The 15110-nt window shown below is 37.7% G+C and overlaps 1 pseudogene; it reads right to left on the bottom strand.

Annotated features, from left to right (window-relative positions):
* Nucleotides 1-8932: 8932 nt before the first annotated feature.
* Nucleotides 8933-15110, bottom strand: part of LOC100943623 — a 30882-nt pseudogene continuing 24704 nt past the window's right edge.

Here is a 15110-nt window from a genome sequence, read left to right as displayed (position 1 = left end):
GGGATGGGGCAAGATGGCCGACAGGTACCAGCCTCCAACAGAAGCTCCCATTCAGAGGGAAGGATAAAGTCCAGAAAACACCCCAACAAAGTTGAAGACTAGGAGCCCAGCTGAGAGAGAAGAGTCATACCTGCAGAACACCTCTGCTGAGGCAAGCTGTGACTCATGGAGTGAAACTTACAGGTATATGGAATATCTCAAAGGAAAAGTGTCCATCCCCTCCCGCAAAAGAGCTGTGTTTTTCTTTGTTTTCTCTTCGTCTGCTCCTGTAAGCTTTCTACAGGTGAGAAATGAACTGAGGACCTATTATCTCACCCCACGTGTGAGAGCTATAGGCAGTGGAGTCTACTCCCCTAAAGGGACCCTGCCAAGACTATGAACACCCTCTCACCAGGCAGAAAAATCAAACTAAAGTTTCCACTGCCATTTTGAATCTCCAGTCCACCCTTCCCCCCTTGCCTGCAGAGAAAGTGAGAGGAGGCCCAAGAGTAGTGCCCCCCCCACCCATGGGACCAAACACATTGTCCTGGCCCTGCAACCATGTGTTCCCCGCTTGGCCACTGCCGTTCCCCTGCTCACTGGTTGCCCCACAGGGCTGAACTAGGACTGATCTGGCTGCTGCCATTTGCCTGCCCACCGGTTGCCACTAACATTTCCCTGCCCCTCTGTTGCCACACCGGGGCTGAACTTGGCCTGATCTGGCTGCTGCCGTTCTCCTGCCCCTCAATAGCACCTGTGGGCCAAACATGGTCTGGTCTGGCTGCTAACATTCCTGCGCAGTCACTGCCATTTCCCTGCCCCCCATCACCCCAGTGCCCAAGAACTGGGAGAAGACAACAGACATGCCCTGTTTCTCTGGGCAACCAGAAGAAGCTGACATTTTCTCTGGTGGCAGCCATTGACTGAACGGTTCTGTCAAGGTCTCCAAACAGTATAAATTCACCATGGGGTGAAATCAGTGGAAAAACACTGGCAACTTGAATAACCAGAGTAGATCAACTCTCCCAGGGAAAAATGGGGCAAATGCAATAGAAGACCCCATCCATAAACAGATGGCTGAGATGTCAGAAATCAATTTCAGAATTTGGATAGCAAATAAAATGAACAGAATGGAAGAAAGGAGGGAATTAGAATTTCAAGAAATTATTCAAAAGATATCTCAAGAAATTATTCAAAAGATGTCTCAAGAATTCAACAATTTCAAACATAAAATGACCAAAGATTATGAAACATTGAGGCAAGAATTTTCAGCCCTCAAAAATCTGAAAAATACAATAGAATCCCTTGGTATCAGAATGGAACAGGCAGAAGAAAGGATCTCTGACATTGAAGACAAAGCTTTGAACGAGCTCAAGCACTCAAAGATAAAAAGAAATGAAGAGTAAAAATGGATCTTTCTCTCAGAGAGCTCTCGGATAAGTAGAAGAAAACTAATATTTGCATTATAGGAATCCCTGAAGGCGACAAAGTTGCTTGACAAAACACAGAGGCTCTTCTTCATGAAATTATGAAAGAGGACTTTCCAGACATGCCAAGGGATTCTGAAATTCAGATAGCAGATAGTTTCAAAACCCCAGCATGACTCAACCCAAACAAGACATCCCCCAGGCACATCATAATTAACTTCACTAAAGTTAATATGAAAGAGAAAATTCTGAAAGCAGTTAGATGTAAGAAAACCATAACCTACAAGGGGAAGAATATTAGAATAACTGCAGATCTCTCTGCTGAAATCTTTCAGGCTAGAAGAAGATCGACTTTTAATCTAAAACAAAATATCTTTCAACCCAGGATCATGTATCCAGATAAACTGAGTTTCATCTATGATGGAGAAATTAAATATTTTAACAACATTCACATGTTGAAGAAATTTGCCATAACTAAACCAGCTCTCCAGAAAATTCTCAAACCTATCCTCCATAATGATTAGTGCAATCCTCCACCAGAAAAGTAAACTCACTCAGTAACTTTTGATGAAATTCCAACTTCCACAGTGGTGAAAGGATTAAAAATGTCTACTGGACTTTTGAGCAACTCGATGCCCAAAATTTTACCAGGCCTATCAATAATCTCAATAAATATGAATGGCTTAAATTGTGTTCTAAAGACACGGGGATTTGCTGATGGGATACAGAAACTCAGAACAGACATATGTTGTATTCAAAAATCACATCTTCATTTAAAAGATAAATATAGACTCAGGGTGAAGGGATGGTCATCTCTATTCCAGGCAAATGGAAAGCAGAAAAAGGCAGGTGTTACAATTTTATTCATAAATACAATTAGGTTTAAACCAACAAAAGTAAGCAAGGATAAGGATGGCCATTTTATATCTGTTAAGGGTAATACTCAATATGACAAGATCTCAATTATCAATATCTATGCACCCAACCAGAGTGCCCCACAATTTATAAGAGATACTTTAAAAGGCATGAGCAACTTGATCTCTCCCAGGTCCATCATAGTCAGAGATTTTAACACTCCTTTGGCAGTGTTGGACATATCCTCCAATAAGAAGCTTAGCAAAAAAAATTTAGATTTAAATTTAACTATTCAACTTTTGGACCTAACAGACATTTACAGAACATTTCATCCTAACGAAACTGAATACACATTTTTCTCATCAGTCCATGGAACATACTCCAAAATCAATCACATCTTAGGTGATAAGTCTAACTTCAGTAAATTTAAAACAATATAAATTATTCCATTCAAGTTTTTGGACTATCATGGAATAAAAGTTGAACTCAGTAAGAACAAGAATTTGCAGTCTCATACAAAAACATGGAAGCTAAATAACCTTATGCTGAATGATAGATGGGTCAGAGATGAAATCAAGAAAGAAATTACCAAATTTTTAGAACAAAATGATAATGAATACATGAATTATCAGAACCTCTGGGATATCAAAAAGGCAATCCTAGGAGGGAAATTTATAACATTGCAAGCCTTCCTCAAGAGAACAGAAAGAGAAGAAGTTAACAACTTATTGGGATATCTCAAGCAACTGTAAAAGGAAGAAGATTCCAATCCCAACTCTAGCAGAAGAAAAGAAATCACCAAAATTAGAGCAGAATTAAATGAAATTAAAAACAAAAGAAGTATACAACATATCAATAAATCAAAAAGTTGGTTTTTTGAAAAGGTCAATAAAATAGATAAACCTTTGGACAATCTAACCAAGAAAAAAAGAGTAAAATCTTTAATCTCATCAATCATAAATGGTAAAGATGAAATAACAACAGACCCCTTAGAAATTCAAAAAATCCTTAATGAATATTACAAAAAACTTTATTCCCAGAAGTATGAAAATCTGATGGAAATCAACTAATACTTGGAAGCACGTCACCTCCCAAGACTTAGCCAGAAGTAAGTGGAAATGTTGAACAGGCCTATATCAAGTTCTGAAACAGCATCAACTATACAAAATCTCCCTAAAAAGAAAAGCTTGGGACCAGGAGGCTTCACATCAGAATTCTGCCAAACCCTTAAAGATGAACTAGTCCCTATATTACTCAATCTTTTCCAAAATATTAAAAAAAAGGAATACTACCCAACACATTCTATGAATCAAACATCACTTGATCCCCAAAACAGGAAAAGAACCAACAAGAAAATAAAATTATAGACCAATATCACTAATGAATATTAATGTGACAATATTCAACAAGTTCCTAACCAACAGAATCCAGCAACACATCAAACAAATTATACACCACTACCAAATGGGTTTTATCTCAGGATCTCAAGGATGGTTCAACATACGTAAATCTATAAACTTAATTCATCACATAAAGAAATTGAAAAACAAAGACCACATGATTCTCTAAATTGATGCAGAAATAGCTTTTGATAATATCCAGCATCCCTTCATGATCAGAAGACTTAAGAAAATTGGTATATAAGGGACATTTCTGAAACTGATAGAGGCCATCTACAGCAAACCCACAGCCAATATTGTATTGAATGGAGTTAAATTGAAATCATTTCCACTCAGATCAGAACCAGGCAAGGTTGCCCATTGTCTCCACTGCTCTTTGACATTGTAATGGAAGTTTTACCATTGCAGTTAGGGAAGAAAAGGTGATTAAAGGCATACATATATGGTCAGAAGAGATTAAACTTTCACTTTTCACAGAAGATATGAATGTATATCTGGAAAACACCAGGGATTCGACTACAAAACTCCTAGAAGTGATCAAGGAATACAGCAGCATTTCAGGTTACAGAAATCAACACTCATAAATCTGTAGCCTTTATATATACCAAGAGCAGCCAAGCTGAAAAAAGGCAAGGACTCTATTCCATTCTCAGTAGTATCATAGAAGATGAAATATTTGGGAATTTACCTAACAAAGGATGTGAAAGATCTGTATAAAGAGAACTATGAAACTCTAAGAAAAGAAATAGCTGAAAATGTTAATAAATGGAAAAATATACCATGCTCATGGCTGGAAAGAATCAACATTGTTAAAATGTCCATATTACCCAAAGCAATGTATAATTCTAATACAATCCCTATTAAAGCTCCACTGTTATATTTTAAAGGTCTTGAAAAAATAATACTTCATTTTATATGGAATCAGAAAAAAAACTCCAATAGCCAAGACATTACTTAGGAATAAAAATAAAGCAGGAGGACTCACGCTACGAGACCTCAGATTATACTATAAATCGACGGTGATTAAAAGAGCATCGTACTCACACAAAAAATAGAGAGGTAGAAGTACGGAAAAGAACAGAGAGCCAACAGATGAATCCATCTACTTACCGGTACCTGATCTTTGACAAGCCAATTAAAAATATTGAGTGGGGGAAAGATTCCCTATTTAACAAATGGTGCTGGGCAAACTGGCTGGCAACCTGTAGAAGACTGAAACTGGACCCACACCTTTTACCATTAACTAAGATAGATTCTCACTGGATTAAAGATTTAGATTTAAGACATGAAACTAGAAAAATACTAGAAGAAAGTGTAGGGAAAACACTTGAAGAAATTGACCTGGGCAAAAATTTTTATGAGGAGGACCCACTGGGCAATTGAAGCAACATCAAAAATACACTACTGGGACCTGATCAAGCTAAAAAGCTTCTGTACAGCCAAAAATACAGTAAGTAAAGGAAGCAGACAGCCCTCAGAATGGGAGAAGATATTTGCAGGTTATGTCTCTGACAAAGGTTTAATAACCTTTAATAAAGGTTTAATAGAGAACTCAAATGTATTAGCAATAAAAGATCAAGTGATCCCATCCAAGGCTGGGCAAGGGTCTTCAAAATAAATTTCTCTAAAGAAAATAGGCGCATGGCCTACAGATATATGAAAAAAATGCTCACCATCCTTAATCATCAGAGAAATGCAAATCAAAACTACTTTGAGATATCACCTAGCTCCAGTAAGATTAGCCCATGTCACTAAATCCCAAAACCAGAGATGCTGGCGTGGATGCAGAGAAAAGGGAACACTTCTACACTACTGGTGGGAATACAAACTAATATGTTCCTTTTGGAAAGACGTCTGGAGAACACTTAGAGAAGTAAAAATAGACATGCCATTTGATCCTGCAATTCCTTTATTAAGTATATATCCAGAAGACCAAAAACCACATTACAACAAAAATTTTTTTTATCAGAATGTTGCAGCCCAATTTATAATTGCCAGGTCATGGAAGAAGCCCTAGTGCCCATTGATCCACAAATGGATCAATCAACTGTGGTATATGTACACCATGGAATACTATGCAGGGGGGAGGGAGAGGATAGGTGGAGGGATGGTGATCAGAGGGATCACTTCTATGGTTTATCTTACAAGGGTACAAGTGAATCTTTCTAAGAGCAGAATATAAACATCTTAACACAATAACTAAGATAATGACATAAAAGCTATGTTAACCAGCTTGATGAAAATATTTCAAATCGTATCTGAAAACACCACACTATACTTCATGATTGCATTAATGTACACAGCTATGATTTAATAATAAAAAAAGAAACTTTATCCTGTAGAATGCTAATGCTGTTAAATATCTCTTGACATATGGAGGTGGTAGTATAATTATTGCCTTGGATTCATGAATACTCAATTTATACTAAAAATCTTTCTAATACTTAAAAAGTTTTTACATATGGAATAAGGTAAATTAAGTGATAAGCTTCATCCTAAGTTCATGATGTATTTTTGATGTGTTTTTATTTTGTTTTGTTAATATTTTATTTAAGAACATACTTATAGTTCTATGTGATCTGTACTTTCATTTTTGGTGCAATTGTAGGTGTGTTTGTAAATCAGTTTTATACATGCTTCTTTCTTTTATATACTTCCCATGCCCTGAAATAGTTTGGATAATATTGGTGTTATCTTACATCTAACAGTTTTTGTGAATTCTATTCTGGAAAGATCTGGGGCTGATGTTTTTTATTTTTGTTTACTAGGTATCTTCTCAATGATAATTATAAAAGGTGAAAAATATATTTTTTGAACCGCTTTTTTCTAAACAATGAGTTGCTTTTAATTACAAATATTGTACTTGACAATACCTTCTTTGCAAAACCAATAAATATAAGAACAATTTTTAAACATGTGATTTGTCCAAGATATTTGAAAAAGAAGAAAAAAAGCAGAATTTTTTCCAGTACTGCAAAAATCAATGTATTTCTTAACCTCTTAAAGTTTATGTTTGAATGTATGACTCAATTGTAGAACAGAGAGTATGAGAAAATAGAAAGAGAGAGACTGCCTTAGAGCTGCTTTAAGAAGCTTTTGATAATTTTTCTGATGTCACCTTTCCCTTCTGGAACTTCACTAAAAACCTGAATTTAAAATTGGGGAAAAGATTCCCTATTTAACAAATAGCGATGGGTTAATTGGTTGGCAACTTATAGAAGACTGAAACTCGACCCACACCTTCCACCATTAAAAAAATTAATTCTTACTAGATAAAAGATTTAAACTTAAGACATGAAACTATAAAGATACTTGGAGAGAGTGCAGGGGAAACGCTTGGAGAAATTGGTCTTGGAGAATATTTTATGAGGAAGATCTCCTGAGCAATTAAAACAACACCAAAAATATATTAGTAGGATCTGATCAAACTGAAAAGCTTCTACACTTCCAAGAACACAGTAAGTAAAACAAGCAGACAGCCCTCAGAATGGGAGAAGATATATGCAGATTATGTTTCTGACAAAGATTTGATAACTAGAATCCACAGAGAACTCAAACTAATTAATAAGAAATGAATGAGTGATCTCATTTCATTGTGAGCAAGAGACTTGAACAGAAACTTCTCTGAAGAAGACAGGTGCATGGCCTACAAACACATGAAAAAATGCTCATCATCTTTAATCATCAGAGAAATGCAAATCAAAACCACTTTGAGATATAATCTAACTGCAGTAAGATTAGCCCAGATAACAAAATCCCAAAGTTACAGATGTTGTCATGGATGTGAAGAAAAGGGAACACTTCTGCACTGCTGGTGTGAATACAAGCTAATACATTACTTAGGGAAAAAGTCTGGAGAACAGTTAGGGAACTAGAAGTAGACCTGCCATTCGATCCTGCAATTCCTATACTAGGTATATATCCAGAAGATCAAAATCACTTTACAGCAAAGATATTTGCACCAGAATTTTTATTACAGCCCAATTCATAATTGCCAAGTCATGGAAGACATCCAAGTACCCATCAACCCATGAATGGATTAATAAACTGTGCCATATGTATACCATGGAATATTATCCAGGCTTTAAAAAGGTGGAGACTTTACTTCTTTTATGTTTTCATGGATGGAGCTGGAACATATTCTTCTTAGTAAAGTATCTCAAGAATGGAAGAAAAAGCATCCAATGTACTCAGTACTATCATCAAACCAATACATAATCAACCACAATTTCATATGAAAGATAAAACACAACTATACCCAAGGATCAAGGAGAGAAGAGAAGGGTGAAGGGAGGGGAGGGGGGAGGCCATCTGGAGGGAGGGAGTATTGGTGGGATCTCACCTATACTGCAAATTCCAAGGGTACCTGTCAAATCTATTAAGAATAGAGTATAAATATCTTAACACAATAATTAAGTAAGTGAGATGAAGGCTATGTTAACCCATTTGATTTAAGCATTCCAATTGTATATAAAATCAACACATTGTACCCCATAAATACATTAATGTACACAGTTATGATATAATACAAAATTTAAAAAATAAAATATCCAAATGAAAAAATACTTTTAAGAACTAATAAATGGAGGGGAGAAAATATGTATGGAAACAGCGTAAACTTTATGATAAGCAATCATGCACATGAAAAGATGCTAACTTTAAAATAGTACCAGAAAAAAATGATGAAAAACCTGAATTACAGCAAAGTCAAATTTATTTATTGAAAATCCAGAATAAAAATTAGCAAATACGTTAGAAAAAAACTCACATCAGCAGTATTTAATCACTCACAAAGGGGAAAAGCAGTGGTCCAAGATAGCTCAAGGTGGTTGTCACTTCAAGAGAACTCCCCCCAACCACACACACACACAACCTCACACATACGTTTGCTCACACACAGGCACACAGGTACACACACGCTTACATGAACACATACACGCAAAAAAACAAACTCAGTATTTTTCAGCAATACAATCTACAACAAGCACAAAACTCAAAGTTATTTTACAATGCTTCCTTTTTTTTTAACAAAAAAGATGTCTACTTTGTGTGTTCATGTATATATTTTCAGTGGTGTTAACTTATTTTTAAAGATACTAGTGTTAATACATGAAACTGTTTCCTATATTTAAGTCTTTCTTTTATTTACTTTCATGTATCTACCTTCCACCTACCAAAAGAGTTTCAGGTTGGCAGGCAGAAGGGTGCCTTATTTTCTGTGAAATTGAATGCAATAGTTATAAACACTGGCCAGAATACCTTATTGCCATTTCAACACTTGGCAATAGTTACATCGATGCCTAAATAATCATTTTTTTGCAAAAAGCTGTGTAATGCTGGTATCCAAAACTAGGCAGTCACACTTCATAATGGCTGTTTCAAGTCTCTCCTGAATAGACCAAGGAGTTGCTTCCCAAATCAATCGCTGTCTATGACCACTTAGCTCAAGTCGGTAAGTAAAATTTTCAGCTTGCTTGGGTGTTCCTATCAGCTGTAGAATTGCAAAGAACCTCTCTTGACCATGGTAGTTTTCCTGTTTCTTCAGGAAACCACCAGGAAGTGAAAGCTAAAACAGGACTGCATCATACCCCAGTCAAGAGCACCAGGAAGATTAATGTCTGTATCAAGGAAAACTGTATTTTCTCCTTGTAGTTCTGTAAAGGGCCTATGCTGATGCATCAGATGGGGCATACAGCGTCCAAAGAGCCTTGCCATTGACAGGAAACACCAGGGCACAGACAGGAATAAGGCCTAAACTCACACAGCTCTTCGTGGTCTGCTTTTTCCGTGGGCGGCAAAGTTATTCCACACCCAGAAGAGGCATGTTTACAAGGGAAAAGTACTGAATTGGTCACTTTCTCCATAGCCAAGTTGCGCATGGATCCCAATGGGCCCCAGAAGTTGGACAAGAAGTCAGCTTTGGGCTACAGTTGGTACAAACAAGATGGCTATGCTGACATTGAAGGATGGGTGGTAACACATAGTCAAAGCAGACTGGGCACTCAAAAATACTCGCCAAGTCACTGTTGGATGCAGTAGTGTCAGGCAGGGCCGGAATACTCTGGGATGGCGGACACTGTAAGGGACCTGCAGGTAGTGCCGGGCAGCTGTTTTGCACCTCTTAGAGCCAGCTGTACTCTTCAGCTATATACCACACACCTGGTGCCACTGGGCCCTGAAGGGGGAGCGTCCCTGAAGGGGCGGGCCCTGAGGAAGTGCAGACCTGCACACCAGCCACCTGGCTGCTTTTTTAATAAAAGAATTATTTATGCAAATTCAGTATGTGGGCTAGGCGCCTGTAGCTCAGCGGCTTTGAAGCCGGCCACATACACCGGAGCTGGAGGGTTCAAACCTGGCCCTGGCCTACCAAACAACAATGCCAACTACAGTGGCAACAGAAAAAAAATAGTTGGTTGTTGTAGCAGGAAGGAGCCTGTAGTCCCAGCTACTTGGGAAGCTGAGGCAAGAGAATCGCTTAAGCCCAAGAGTTTGAAGTTGCTGTGAGCTGTGACAGTACAGCACTTGGACTCTACCAAGGGAGCCTTAGTGAGACACTGTCAAAAAAAAAATTAATTATGTGTTCCATGTGATTGCCTCGTTAGACTTTTTGCCTCTCCTAGGGCCAATGTGGATACATTGTTTCACTAGAAAATTATCCATTGCATCTGTATTCAAATGTATTTGAATAGAATTCTGCAAACTTTGCACTTAAGAGACTTGACATTTTCTTTGTATTGAAGACTGTGTCATTCTTGTCATTTTAAATTTCATGCATTAGTCTTTCTCCCTTTTGAATAATTTATCCAGGGCCTTTCAAATTTTTGATATCTACTAAAGTAAACCTGCTGTTACTTTTATTTATGAATTTCACTGTAGTTTTTCTGCTTTTTTTGATTTTTTTTTAATTTCAGGTTAATGTAAGAAGGGTATGTACAATTGAGTTACATTGTTTGCGTTTCTTAAGTAAACTTCAAGTTGTTGTTGAGCCCTTAACCCAGAAAGTGTAGCTCAGCGGCTAGGGCGATGGCCACAATGAGAACTACGGCCAAAAACTACCCAGGGGTTGTAGACAGCACCTGTAGTCCCAGCTCTTCGACAGCGCTCACCTCAGCGCCGCCTGGCTTCCCCCTAACCACCGTCGGCGTGGGTGGCAGTTTCGCTGGTACTAGAGCATGTGACATGCTCCTGCTAAATACCACACACAGAGCGCAGGGCCCTGAGGTGGCGCGGCCCTGCTTGCCAGCCGCCTGGCTACTCTATAGAGTGCTGTTATGTCACAGCTCACAGAAACCTCAAACTCTTGGGCTCAAACAATTCTCTTGCTTCAGTTTCCCTAGTAGCTGGGACTACAGGTGCCCACCACAACACCCAGCTATTTTTGTTGTTGTTGTTGTTATTGTAGTTGTCATTGTTTTTTAGCTGGTCTGGGCTGGGTTTGAACCCACTGGCCTTGGTGTATGTGGCCAGGGCCCTACCCACTGAGCTACAGGCCCTGGATGGGATGCATTTTTTTTTTTTGAAATACGTTCATCCAATTGGCCAACATAGCCATCATGTCATTCTCATAATTGTTGTGTTAAGACATTTATATTCAACATTTAGAAAGATTCACATGTACCCTTATAGGATAAATCATAGGCATGATCCCAGGAATCACCCTCCCTTCATCCATCCTCCTCGCTCCCCTCCCCTCCCTCTCCCCTTTCCCTGTATTCTCTGACTACAATTGGATTATAGCTTTCCTATGATAGTTAACAATTCATTTCATAATAGGGTTAAGTACATTGGATACTTTTTCTTCCATTCTTGAGATATTTGCTGATATAAGAATTATTTATCCAAATTCAGTATGTGAGCTTGGTGCCTATAGCTGAGTGGCTTAGGTGCCAGCCACATACACTGGGGCTGGTGTTCCAAACAGGCCCTGGCCTGCCAAACAACAGTGCCAACTACAATAACAACAACAAAAATAGCCAGGTCTTGTAGCAGGAGCCTGGCGTCCCAGCTACTTGGGAAGCTAGGCAAGAGAATGGCTTAAGCCCAAGAGTTTGAGATTTCTGTGGGCTGTGACACCACTGCACTGGCACTCTACCAAGGGAGACATAGGCAGACTCTGTGTCAAAAAAAAAAAAAAAAGTTCAGGGGTAGTGCCTGTGGCTGAAAGGAGTAGGGCACTGGCCTCATATGCTGGAGGTGGTGGGTTCAAATCCAGCCCTGGCCAAAAACTGCAAAGAAAATAAAAAGTTCATTATGTGTTCCATGTGATTGTCTCATTAGACATTTTCCCTCTCCTATGGCCCATATGGGTACATTTTGTTTCACTAGAAAATTATCCATTGCATTTGTATTCAAATAGAATTCTGCAAACTTTGTACTTAGGAGACTTGACATTTTCTTTGTATTGAAGACTATGTGACCCTTGTCATTTTAAATTTTGTGCATTTTTCTTTCTCCCTTTTGATTAATTTATCCAATGACTTTTCATGTTTTTGATATCTACCCAAGTAAACCTGACATTACTTATATATGTGAATTTCACTGTAGTATTTCTTTTTCCTTTTAATTTCAGGTTAATATAAGAAGGGTACGTACAATTGCATTAAACTGTTTGCATTTCTTAAGTAAACTCCAAGTTGTTGTTTTACTGTTTCATGTCTTACATTTTAATCCTTCATCAATCAATCAATATTGAGTCAATTTTTGTAAATGTTGAGAGGTGTGAGTCTAGTTTTAGACAGTTAGCCAGTTAGAACTGGTTAGCCAGTTCTCCCAACACCATTTATTGAATAAGGGTTCTCTTCCCTAGTGTATGTTCTTGTTTGGTTTATCAAAGATCAGATGGCTGTAAGATGTTAGTTTCATCTCATGGTTTTCTATCCGGTTACAAATTTCAATGTCTCTATTTTTGTGCCAATAACATGCTGTTTGATCACTATGCCCCATTATTATAGCCATAATTCTGGTAGAATAGTACCACTGGCTTTGTTTTTATTAGTAAGAATTGCCTTGGCTATATGGCATTTTTATTGTTCCATACGAAATGATGAATCATTTTTACCAAATCTTGAAAGTAGGATGATGGTATTTTAATGGGGGTTGCATTGAATCTGTAGATTGCTTTGGGAAGTATAGACATTTTGACAATGTTGATTCTCCCTACCCCTGAGCATGGTGTGTTCTTCAATTTGTTAATATCTTCCACTATTTATTTTCTTAGAGTTTCATAATATTCTTTGTGTTAGTCTTTCACCTCTTTTGTTAGGTTCCTAGGTATTTCATTGTTACAGGGGCTACTATGAAGAGAATTGCGTCCTTGATTAGGTTCTCATCTTACCTGTTATTGGCATATACAAAAGCTACTGATTTGTGGACATTGATTTTATATCCTGAGGTATTACTGTATATATTTTTCTTTTTTTTCTTTTTTTTTTTTTTTTTGTTGTTGGGGATTCATTGAGGGTACAAAGAACCAGGTTAAATTGATTACATTTGTTAGGTAAAATCCCTCTAATAATTGTGTCCCACCACCAAAAGGTGTGTCACACTCCATGACCCCTCACCCCCTCCCTCTTTCTCACTCTCTCCTCTCTCCTTACCCTCCCACTATTTACTAGGTCATTAATTATCTTCATATCAGAATTGAGTACATGGAATTCTTGCTTCTCAATTCTTGTGACGCTTTACTAAAAATAATGTGTTCCCCTTCCATCCATATTTACACAAAAAATAAAAAGTCTCCATCTTTTTTAATGGCTGAATAGTATTTCATGGTATACATATATCACAACTTGTTAATCCATTCCTGGGTTGGTGGGCATTTAGGCTGTTTACACATTTTGGCAATTGTAAATTGAGCTGAGACAAACAGTCTAGCATAAGTGTCCTTATGGTAAAAGGATTGTTTTCCCTCTGGGAAGATGCCCAGTAATGGGATTGCAGGATCAAATGGGAAGTCTAGCTTGAGTTATCTGAGGGTTCTCCATACTTCCTTCCAAAAAGGTTATATTAGTTTTCAGTCCCACTAGCAGTGTAAAACTGCTCCCTTCTCTCCACATCCATGCCAGCATCTACGGTTTTGAGATTTAGTGATGTGGGCCATTCTCACTGGGGTTAGATTATATCTCAGGATGGTTTTGATTTACATTTCTCTAATAATATTACTATTTTTTTTATCACTTCCAGGTGTCTTGTGGTTAACTGTTTGGGGTTCCCTAAGTATAAGATCATATCATCAGCAAAGAGTGAGAATTTGACCTCTTCTGCCCCCTTTGGTTGTTATTTCCTTCTCTTGACTATTTGTATTGGCTCAAACTTCCAGCAATATGTTGAATGTAGTTCTGATAGAGGGCAAACTTGTCTGGTGCCAGTTCTAAGTGGGAAAGCTTTCAGTTTTACCCCATTCAGTATAATATTAGCTGTGGGTTTATCATAAATGGCTTCAGTTTAAGAAATGTGCCACCTATGCCTATATTCTTACATATTCTAATGAGAAAAGGATGCTGAATTTTATTGAATCCTTTTTCTGCATCTCTTGAGAGGGTCATGTTGTCTTTGTTTTTGCTTCTGTTGATAATGATGAATTACATATATAGACTTGCATGTATTAAACCAGCTTTGTATCTCTGGGATGAAATCTACGTGATTGTGATGAATGATTTCTTTAATGTGTAACTAATCTATTGGCGAGGATTTAATTGAGAATTTTTGTATCTATATTAATAGGTGAAGTAGATCTGAAGTTCTTTTAGTTGGGGCTTTTATTGGTTATGGTATCAGGGTGATGTTTGCTTCATAAAACTTGTTGGAGAAGGCTCCTTCCATCTCAATATTTTGGACTAATTTGTGCAGCATGAGTATAAATTGCTCCCTCCCCCAACAGAGGTCTGGGACAGGAAGTAGGCTTTCCAGAGGTTTTGGCTTTTGGTTTTCAGGGGAGGTTGTGCATGGAGTGGAAAGTGTGGAAAAGCAGGTGGATTTAGACAATATACAGCAACCATATTTGTATACTGGTTGGAATGGATTTTTTTTATTATATAATATTTGTGCACATTAATTCTATCATGGGATACAGTGTGTTGTTTTCATATATAATTTGAAATACTTTCATCCAATTGGCCAACATAGCTATCATGTCATTCTCATAATTGTTGTGTTAAGACATTTATATTCAATATTTAGAAAGATTCACATGTACCCTTATAGGAAAAATCATAGGCATGATCTCTGCAATCACCCTCCCTTCACCCATCCTCCCTCCTCTCTTCCCCTCCCTCACCCTTTTCCCGATATTCTTGGACTCCATTTGGATTATAGATTTCCTATGATAGTTAACAATTTGTTTCATAATAGGATTAAGTACATTGGATACTTTTTCTTCCATTCTTGAGATACTTTGCTAAGAAGAACATTTTCCAGCTCCATCCATGTAAACATGAAGGAGGTAAAGTCT

The sequence above is a fragment of the Otolemur garnettii genome, unplaced genomic scaffold (genome assembly GCF_000181295.1).
Source record: "Otolemur garnettii isolate 467f Iridium unplaced genomic scaffold, OtoGar3 scaffold00248, whole genome shotgun sequence".
NCBI classification, from domain to species: Eukaryota; Metazoa; Chordata; class Mammalia; order Primates; family Galagidae; genus Otolemur; species Otolemur garnettii.
This window is presented reverse-complemented; position numbering and strand designations above follow the sequence as displayed.